We start from the raw sequence: 10,312 nt of genomic DNA, 5'->3' as shown, positions 1-10,312 counted from the left end.
GCTGAGCAGGGAGCCCGATGCAGGACTAGATCCCGGGACTCCAGGATCATGACCTGAGCCGAAGGCAGTCGCTTAACCAACTGAGCCACCCAGGCGCCCCCAAGAGTGGGACTCTTGACTGACTGTGCCACCCAGGTGCCCCACCAGTGGCTTCTTTTTAATTTGAATGTCTTTGGTTGAATCCAGGGTTGGTAGTTGGACATCTGTTGTACTTGCTCATAAGAACCACACATTGGGGGCGCCTGGGTGGCTCAGTTGGTTAAGCGACTGCCTTCGGCTCAGGTCATGATCCTGGAGTCCCTGGATCGAGTCCCGCATCGGGCTCCCTGCTCGGCAGGGAGTCTGCTTCTCCCTCTGACCCTCCTCCCTCTCATGTGCTCTCTCTCATTCTCTCTCTCTCAAATAAATAAATAAAATCTTTAAAAAAAAAAAGAACCACACATTGGCTGTCTAGTCCTGCCTCCCTCTGTCGACACAAGAGGTGCATGTGTTAGACCAGTGTAGACATGGCTGTAGAGGTTTCTCCATGTCTGAAAGCAGCAGGAGAGGGCTGGAACCACACATGACCCCTCGCCAGTCCTCAAACAGTGGCCTTTCATCAGTTGGATTCACAGCAGTAGACTGGCGTGGTCATTGTAAGCCCAGTTGGAAATTCCTTCGCTTGCACTGCTTCTCTGAGGGCGCATACAGAATGCTTTCTCTTTGGCTTACCCAGCATAATATCATCAAGACAACATTTTTAAGCATCTGCCTGGCAGGCTAACCTTGTGGCCACCCTCCATGTGGGGACCATGTTCCTTTGCAGAAGGATGGAAGAGTTGCACTGCCAAGCTCAGAGTCCGGCTCACCCTGGAGGCTCGGGAAATGCCTGTCACCAGCTTCGGGAATCCCTGCCTCAGCAACGTGGAGCGGCCCAGTGGCTCTGTCTTGAGGAGCCAGGCTGGCCCTGATTCAGACCTGGAGACTCTTGACTAAGGTTTAAAGAAGGTTGCAGATGGGGGTGGGGAATGAAATTCTCTGTCATCTTCTCAAGAGCCCAAGGATTTAGTGTGTTTTTGTTTGTTTGGGTTTTTTTTTAAGATTTTATTTATGTATTTGACAGAGACAGCGAGAGAGGGAACACCAGCAGGGGGAGTGGGAGAGGGAGAAGCAGGCTTCCGGCTGAGCAGGGAGCCCAATGCGGGGCTCGATCCCAGGACTCTGGGATCACGACCTGAGCTGAAGGCAGATGCTTAACGACTGAGCCACCCAGGCGCCCTAAGAGCCCAAAGATGTAGTTTATTAAACCCCTTTCCAGTATGTTGGGATGTTTTCTGCATCTGAAATGGGCATTTCACATGGAGAAGGTACATAAGACTTTCATAATTTAAAAAAATCTGCTAAAAAACAAATCAGAATTGTAGGGCACGTGGCTAGCTCATTCAGAAGAGCATGTGAGTCTTGATCTCAGTGTCGTGAGTTCAAGCCCCATGTTGAGTGTAGAGATTACTTAAACTTTAAAAAAATAAAATATTTTTAAACATCAGAATTGTTGTGGGTATGAACGTATGTCATATATATATTGTGACTATAAAAACTTCGAGAACCGAAGTGCCAAATGAGATCATCACGGTGTGTTTACGTGTGTGTATACACACACAGTCATGTCATCTTACAATAAAACAGATTTGAAAATGTCCTTCCCATGAATGTCTTTAGTGACCATATCAGCAGTGGGTATTGGAGTTCACTGCACGCTGTCTAAACTCTGAATGTTCCTCAGCCCTGAGTCGTCGCAGATGCGCCTGGAAAACTGTGCCGAGGTCAAGGTGCTGGAGCTGAGTTTTCTCTCACCAGCACTGCAGCGTAGGTGATCCTTGACGTGAGAGTTCAGCTGCTTGGTGCTCTGCAGCAGTCGCAGTCGGGCTTAGTTTTTGCCACGTGGGGCAGTGATACTGAGTGAACTTTCTCAGCACTGTGATTGCAGGAAAATCTTTTTTTCCACCTTTTTTTTTTTTTCTCAGACTCTAAATGTTTTTGGTGTCGTGTGTGTGCCTGTCCCCACTGAGTATGACCCACTGACAGTGGTGTGTATCAGCGATACCACAGTGCTGCAGCAGACCCAGAACATGTCGTTACCTGCTGGAGATCCTCAGACGTACCCTTCTGAAGTGAGGGCTCCACTCAGGGGCCGTGTGTTGTTTTTTTTTTTTTTTTTTTAAGATTTTATTTATTTGACAGAACAAGCAGGGGGAATGGCAGGCAGAGGGAGTGGGAGAAGCAGGCTTCCTGCCGAGCAGGGAGCCCAATGTGGGGCTCGATCCCAGGACCTCAGGATCATGACCCGAGCCGAAGGCAGACGTTCAACCGACTGAGCCACCCAGGCGCCCCTCCATGTGTTCTTTTATGGTTGGCCTTGTAGGAGCAAGCGAGAGCATGTCCCACAGGAGAGAGCCCTGCTCAGAACCGGACCTCCTCGGCTGAGTCCCTTCCATCTCCAGCCCTCCACGTCCCTGTCAGGTGACTGAGCAAAATGATATCAGTGGGTCTTGCCAACCTTGCATTCTAAAATCTTACCTAGATGGTGTACTCAAGAAAACTCTGCCTCCCCAAAACATTTAGGTCAAAAAACCATTAGAAGATAATTGCCTTGACCCAAAGAGGAGGATGCCAGCCGGGACTCAGGAATCCGCATTCACATAGGTGTGCTTAAATACTGCTTTTCCTGTGCTGACAGGTGCCCAGCATCCAGCTTCAGCTCTTCTCCCTCCTGGGCAGACGGCACCAGCTGGGTCCTTGTTGTCACGGGGTCCTCACTGTTGTGGGGACAGCAGCACACCCTCCCTTTGAGCAACAGGTGACTTCCAGCTATAGCAGCACAGGGCTTCGGCTGCGGGCTTAAAGGGAGTCTTCACCGAGAACACATTTGTGGCTTTTTATTCCTGTTCCTCATCCATCAGGGGTTGAAAATTGGCAGCTTGCACGCCATGTTTGATTCTCACACCTGCCTTCTTCAGCCTGTGTGGTAGGCTTATTGCTTGCTTTATTTGAATTGGTTGCCAGCATTTAAAAATCGGGAGACTTTGGGACACCTGGCTGGCTCAGAGGAGCATGTGACTCTTGATTTGGGGGTCATGAGTTGAGCCCCATGTTGGGTGTAGTAAAAAACGTTAAAAAAAAATAAAAATAGGGATGCCTGGGTGGCTCAGTCAGTAAAGCATCTGCCTTTGGCTTAGGTCCTGATCCCAGGGTCCTGGGATCGAGCCCCGCGTCAGCCTCCCTGCTGCTCCCTCTGCTTGTGCTCTCTCTCTCTGACAAATAAATAAAATAAAATAAAAAATGGGAGATTTTGCAAAAACCCTGATTTTTAGCCTTGCTTAAAATCGGGAGATCTGGCACCCCTGGACTGCATTGTAAGCTCCTGCCTGCGCAATCTGCCGTAGCACGTGAGCTCCTGCTGAATTGTCCTGCCATCTCAAGAGGTGGGGTCCCAGGCCAGTACACCGAGGGTAAGAAAGAGTAAGTGACTTGCTCAAGGCCCCGGTGAGCAGAGCAGGACTGGAAGCCATCCCACTGGGCTGTGGCTCTCCTCCCAGTTCCTGATCTTGAAGCCTCTGTGACTCCAGCTCCGTCCTTGTGCAGCACCTCTCATGCTCAGCCTCTCTTCTCTACCATCTTGCTTGAAGGGAATGTCTCACTTGTGCCTTTGGGATTTTATTCCATGGAGGAGCCTGAGTGTGGACATGGAGAGGTCTGTGTTGCTGCAAGAAGAATTGATGACATTTCCCAAGAGAAGGGGACATGCCACGTCCCACGGGGCCAAATTTGCCATTTGAGCTCAATGACTGCTTTTTGGCACCCCTGTCCCAGCAGGGATTCTTAACCTGGGGCCTGCGAGGCCAGGGTGACTACAGGCAAAACTGCCATTTCCAAGGAATCAGAGGGAAGGAAGCCTCAGCTTCTGCCTGATTGGAAATTGAGAGAAGGTGAGGTGACCAAAGGCCTCCCATGAAGGGGAGCCTGAGCAGGGGTGGGGTGTTCTCCCTCTGGACCTGTGGCGGGGAGCCTGGGCGGGGAGCCTCTGCTGTGCCCTTGGCCGCTTTTCCCCCCAAACACTAGGCTCAACCCCCAACCCCAAACCTGTGGTATCCTCACCCATTTTTGCAGGTCTGAGTTTCTCAGCAGCATGTTTGACATTGGGGCAGGTCATTCTGGGGTGGGCACTGGGGGGTGGAGCAGCATCCCTGGTTACTGACCCAGCGCCGGCAGCACCCCAGTTGTGACAACCACAGATGTCCCCAGCATCACCCAGTATTCACTAGGGACAGAATCACCCCGGGTGAGAACCCCTATGCCAGATTTCCTAGGTTTTGGCAACCGTATGGGTCATGCCTGTGGGAGGTCTTTGCCATGAGCTGTGTTTTGGCTCACTTAACTCCTAAAACCTCAGTGTGGCAGATGGGTTGCCAGAATGTCCCCGTCCTTCATTCCTTACATCCTCAGCCTTTCTGCCATGACCTTGCAGCTTTTCCCATCTTGAAGTAACGTCTGTTTCCGTAGCCCTGGAATCTGGGCTTCCTTGTCCTTGTCTTGCCAGCGGACTGCAGTGGAAGTGACGCTGTCATAGACTGACAGTCGGTGCCCCCCACAATTGCTAACTGAAACCTAATCCTCCAGATGATGGTATGGGGAGGTGGGGCCTCTGGGGGGGCTTAGGTCATGAAGGTGCAGTCCTCATGAATGGGATGAGTGCCCTTACGAGAGGCCCCATAAAGCTCCGTCCCTCCGTCCTCCACGTGAGGACATAAGAAGATGGCGGTCCCTGAACCAGTCCCTCACCAGACACGGCATCTGCCAGCACCTTGATCTTGGACTTCCAGCCTCTAGAGCCTTTGCCTGTGTCCCCTCCACCTCGGGAACGCTGCCGCGTGAAGGACCCAAGGCTGGCCCTGGAGGGGGAGATGCTACCGGGAGGGAGCCAGGGTTTCTGTCTGATAGCCAGCCGCCTTCCAGAAGTGGAGCTGCCTGCCTGCCGCTGACTTCAGATGCAATGCAGCCCAGCCTGCGGAATCATGAACAAAATAAACAGTTGCTGTTTTAAGCCAGGAATCCGCAAACCTTTTCAGTAAAGGGCCAGAGAGTAAATACTTGCAGCTTTGTGTGTATCTTAGTTTGGGCTGCTGGAACAAAGGACCATGGACTGGGTGGCTTGTAAACAGTAGGAATGTATCCCCCGCAGTTCCGGAAGCTGGAGGAGATGAGGGTGCCGGTGGGGCTGGGTTCTGGTGAGAGCCCCCTGGTGGGTTGCAGCTGGCTGCCTCCCCGCTGTGTCCTTGCATGGGGTGGGGGGCAGCAATCTCCCCGCGACTCAAGGGCACTCCTGAGCGCGCCAGCCTCCTGACGCCATCTAATCCTAATCCCTCCCAAAGGCCCCACCTCCTAACACTGTCACCCTGAGGTTTCAACATTGAATTCTGGGAGACACAAACTTTCGGTCCCTGACACCAGGCCATATGGCGTCTGTTTGCAGCTACCGAGCGTCCCCACTCCAGGCCAGAGGCAGCCGTAAATGATACACAAGGTGGACATGGCTGTGTGCAATCGAAGCTTTCATTTTTGACTGAGGGAGAAAGAGTGGATGTGCCCGCAGCCCAGCAGTTAGCAGGAGCCCTCACCCACTTCCCAAGGCCGGAAGAGGCCTTGCAGTGAAGGGTGCCTGGGATTTGGGCGGGTGGGGGCTGGGATGCAGCGCACCAGCCCGAGAGAAGGGCCTTGAAATGGGAGAAAAGCACAGGGGCTGACCGGAAAATGGTGACGTGTGCTGAGGGACAGAGGATGTTGGGGGGGTGGGGTGGCGGGAGGCTAGACCGTGGGCTCGGGGCTCTCAGATGTAAGGCAGAAGCTGGGGTTTATGCAGTAAGTAATAGGGAGTCACCAAGATACCTGTTCACAAGATTTGTCCTGTTTTAGGATGCTAAGGTGATGCTATAGGCTGAATTGTGCCCCCTCCAATTCATGTGAAGCCCTAACCCCCAATGTGACTAGAGGTAGGGCCTCTAACAAAGTCATTACAGTTACGTGAGGACACAGGTGGGTCTGAGGCAGCCATCCTGGCCCCATTCCGTGGGCTGTGCTTGGTTTGTGGCCAGTGGGGTGGGACCCAGGCTGGACAGGAAGCCGCTCGAGGATGCCAGCACAAGAAGGCATATGTAGAATGTACGTGGAGGATACCTTGGAGCATTGCTTACCAGCAGGAAATTAGAAATAATGTTTGGTGGTTTAAAGAGATACCCACAAACTCTTCAAAAGTTGGGGCCTAATCCTCTGCCCTGGAGTGTGGGTTAGATTCAGTAATGCGCTTCTAACTAATGGGATGTGGCGAAAGTTCTGCCATGGGATTGGTGTCAGAGGCTGGGTCATGACAAGTCCAGCTTCCGCACCCCAGACTCTCTCAGTTTTCTCTCTGGGGGAAGCTAGTTGCTATGTTGTTAAGAATACTCAAGCAGTACTGAGACGAGCCCACACAAGAGGACCCAAGGCTTCTTGCAGACAACTAGAACCAAAGTGCCCGCTGCGTGAGGGAACATCCAGGAAGCAGAGCCCGCCACCCCAGTCAAGCCTTCAGATGATGCCGCCCCAGCCAACGTCTCGTGGGCAACCTCAGAAAGACCATGAGCCTAGAGCCCAGCCAAGCCACTCCCGTGTTCCTGACCCGCAGAGACTGAAGATCAGTATTATTGTTTGAAACCACAGCATTGGGGATAGTTTTTGACTCAGCAGTACATAACACGTAATATAAATGTCTACCAGTAGGAAGATAGGCAAATGAATTGTGATCCATTCAAATGAGTAAATAATCAGCCTTTAAGTTTGGGGGGGCCCAGGATGAAAGTACAAATGGACTGCATACCATACATCTAAATACTTTTTTTTTTTTTTAAGATTTTATTTATTTATTTGAGAGAGAGAGAATGAGAGAGAGCACATGAGAGGGGGGAGGGTCAGAGGGAGAAGCAGACTCCCTGCCGAGCAGGGAGCCCGATGCGGGACTCAATCCAGGGACTCCAGGATCATGACCTGAGCCGAAGGCAGTCGCTTAATCAACTGAGCCACCCAGGCGCCCTACATCTAAATACTTTAACATCATTAACCAAACTGGCTAAAAGTTAAATACAGTATGTTTTCTCTTACCTACCTTGACAAATGTACGTTTCTAATGACCAAAAAAAAAAAAAAAAAAAGAGGCTAAGGTTTTTCTGGTTGGCAAAACATCAAAGATGACTGAGTTTATTATCATGCATGTCTGGGCATTCGGTTGATGGGCCAGGGCTATTTGGATGTCAAATAAAATAACAAATTCATAAATGATTATATATTTTGTAAAATGTATTTTTTGAATTTTATTTATTTATATTATTTCAGCATGAATGATGTTTGTGTAACCAAGATTTTCATGTCATCTGAGTTTTGCTACTATAATGGCCTGAAGCAGCTGTCATGGATGGGCTGACTTGTGTCCTCCCTAAAATTTATATGTAGACGTGCTAACCCCCAAGACCTCACTCACAATGTGACTGTTGTACTTGGAGATGGGATCTTTAAAAGCAGTGATTAAGTCAAAATGTGGTCACAGAGGTGGGCCCTAAGCCAATATGACTGGCATCCCTGTAAGAGGCGATGGGGACACAGACACGCATAGAGGGACGGCCCTGTGAGGACAGGGAAGAAGATGGTGTCTACACGCCCAGGAGAGATGCCTTGGGAGGAACCGCCCCTACCAACTCCTTGATCTTGGCTCCGGCCCTTACAGGACTGTCTGTTGTTGAAGCTACCCTGTCGGTGGGCCTTTGTAATGGCAGCCTGAGCAAACCCACACAGTCTCTTTCCTGATCGGGGTTCCATCTCAGAGCTGCAGAACGCAGGAGATGGTCGGAGAGCCCGAGTCCCCATAGGGACGAGCCACAGCGAGCGCCATCCCAGGATCCTCAGAGGGACGTGAATTCTTACCTACACGGATGCCTGGGGGCACGAGGCCTTCGTTTCTGCTGGAATCCCAGTTGAGAAAGGCTGAGCTAAAAGATCCAACCTTAAAATGCAGTTACAGCTGAAGTGTGCAAAGCAGATGTATATTCATCAGAAATGCTGAGTGACTAAATGTAAAACATGAAAAAATCAACATAATTTTTCATGTGTGTCTAAAAAGTTTCTTTCTTAAAATATTAAAAAATGTCTGTTAAACATTAAGACAAAATATATGGGGGGGATGGGGAGTGACTGGTAGTGGTTATGAGGTCTCTTTTTATTGTAGTGAAATAGACACGACATAAAATGTACCATTGGACCGTCTCTAAGTGCACAGCTCAGTGTCATGAAGCACACTCATCCTGTCCTGCGACCACCCCCACCCTCTGTCTCCAGAACTTTCCATCTCCCCACACGGAGACTCTGTCCCCATGAAGCACGGACTCCCCACCCCCTCCCCAGCCCTGGCTCCCACCCTCTCCTCTCTGTCTGTGTGGACAGGACTCCTCTGGGGACCTCCTGGGAGTGGGGTCCTGTGGGATGTGTCCTTCTGGGTCTGGCTCCTCCCACTGAGCATGGGGTCCTCGGGGTCCCTCCACGTCGTGTGAGGTGTCAGGGTCCCTTCCTTTCTGAGGCTGGATCATTATGTATGAGTGTTGGATTTTGCTTTCATGTTCTAGAGCAAGAGGTGGGGAGAAGGGTCTCCCCAGGGCCCGAACAGGGTTCGTCACAAGAGTGGGAGGGGGCCGAGATGCTTGTGTGCTTCTCAGTAAACGAGTGTGTGTGTGTGATGGGTGAGGACTTTGCATGCGGCACCGCCCCAGAGGACTTTCTGTGATGACGGAAATGTTCTCTCTCTGCGCCTTCCACTGCGAAACCTAAATTAATTAAAATGAAACTAAATGTTGAATTCCATTCCTCAGCTCGATCTGCCTTTTGACCAAGAAAGTCTCTAAGACAGAAGAGACCCATGAATCTCACAAGTGGCTGACTTGAGAAATCTCAGTGCTCCTTCACAGCAGATAGGGTGCTCCCGATTTTCCTGGAGAGATGAAGGCATCTCGTGTTACAGGTCGGAGGTCTGGCTTCCCGTTGTGTTGTAATTTCACTGTAGAGCTGCAGATTTCGAATTGTTTGGACGGTGGCATTGCACCTAGGAGTGGCCCCTGGGGTCCAGGACGCTGCCTTCGATTGAATCTAGAAAGCCGCTGTAGATGGGAGCTGCGGGGGCCGCCCCACCCGCCCTTTCCCAAACACGTGCCCCCGGGACGCCTGTAAGCACGTGCTCCCGCAGCAGTATTTACTGCGCCCCTGCCATGTGCCAAGGGCTATTGCAGTGCCCGGCAAGAATTGGGACGCACTGCCCTTCCTGTGCCCCTGTGGCCTCATGCTGTGGGGGAGGGGACGACCAGGGGACAGGCAAGTCAGAGAGGATCAGGTGGTACTGGGAAGAAAACTCTAGCAGGGCGACGGGGACGGGATGCTGCTGCTGTCCTAGACGGGCTCAGAGAGGGCTTGTTGGAGGAGGTGACATTCGAGCAGCGACCTACAGGAGGGGATGGGGTGCATGGGCTTCAGGGCTGCGTTTCGGAGCCTTGAAGGGTTCCAAGCGGGAGGGCGACGTGGGCAGGTTTATGCTGTGCTCTGGCTGCCAGGGGGACAGAGATGCCAGCGAGGAGGTGGGCGGGCCCCCGGCAGGGTTGAGGCCCCAGGCTCTGCCGGTCCCCAGCTCCCGCGAGGAGCGTTTGCACTCGACTCTGTGTGGTTGACCAGCCTGGACAGTGCTCCCCGTGTTGTCCCAGCTGGGCAGCAAGCCACTCAGAGGGACAGGGGCGGCTCGGCAGTCATTGCATGGCTAGCTTTGGTCCAGAACGTGTGCGAAGGTACTTTTGTCCCCAGGCCTGCCTGCCCCAAACCCCACGCGCACATCCATCCTCGTCCCCTGCAGGGTTCGCAGGACCTTCATGGGATCCATGACGGGGCTAAAAGTTTGATGATATCTTCCCAGACAAATGGACTTTGATGAGGACCGTCTACTCGGTGACTGATATTTAGTAGCATGAGGGGCACTTGGGTCGCAAAGATCTTGTCTGAATCGAGCACTTGACCCGTGTCACGATCCTCAGAGTTTCCGCATTCAGAAACGGGACTGACGGACAGGCAGATGGGAGAATGAGGTGGTGTAGACAGAGGCCTCAGTGCTGTGCAGAGCAAGCTGGCAATAAAACGGGTTCTCGTGACTATGAGTTTAGTTCCGTGTTAACTGATCTTCTGTATTTTAAAAACTGGGGATCCATTCGTTCCTCAGTTA

General features: G+C 51.8%; 1 protein-coding gene across 5 annotated transcripts in view; it reads left to right on the top strand.

The window, feature by feature from the left end:
- ZFR2 (zinc finger RNA binding protein 2) overlaps positions 1–10,312 on the top strand; it is a 39,600-nt gene that overhangs the window by 4,492 nt on the left and 24,796 nt on the right. Inside the window, exon 1 of one of the 5 annotated variants that reach the window (XM_032394543.1) lies at positions 8,527–9,073. The exons of the other annotated variants lie outside the window; for them this stretch is intronic. The gene's annotated coding sequence lies outside the window, so the exon portion shown is untranslated. Of the gene's footprint in view, positions 1–8,526; positions 9,074–10,312 lie in introns of those variants that run through there. 5 annotated transcript variants of the gene reach the window in all.

This window comes from Phoca vitulina, unplaced genomic scaffold (assembly GCF_004348235.1).
Source record: "Phoca vitulina isolate PV1807 unplaced genomic scaffold, GSC_HSeal_1.0 scaffold81, whole genome shotgun sequence".
In the NCBI taxonomy this organism is placed as follows: domain Eukaryota; kingdom Metazoa; phylum Chordata; class Mammalia; order Carnivora; family Phocidae; genus Phoca; species Phoca vitulina.
The sequence above is the reverse complement of the archived record's forward strand: the minus strand, read 5'-3'. Positions and strand labels throughout refer to the sequence as shown.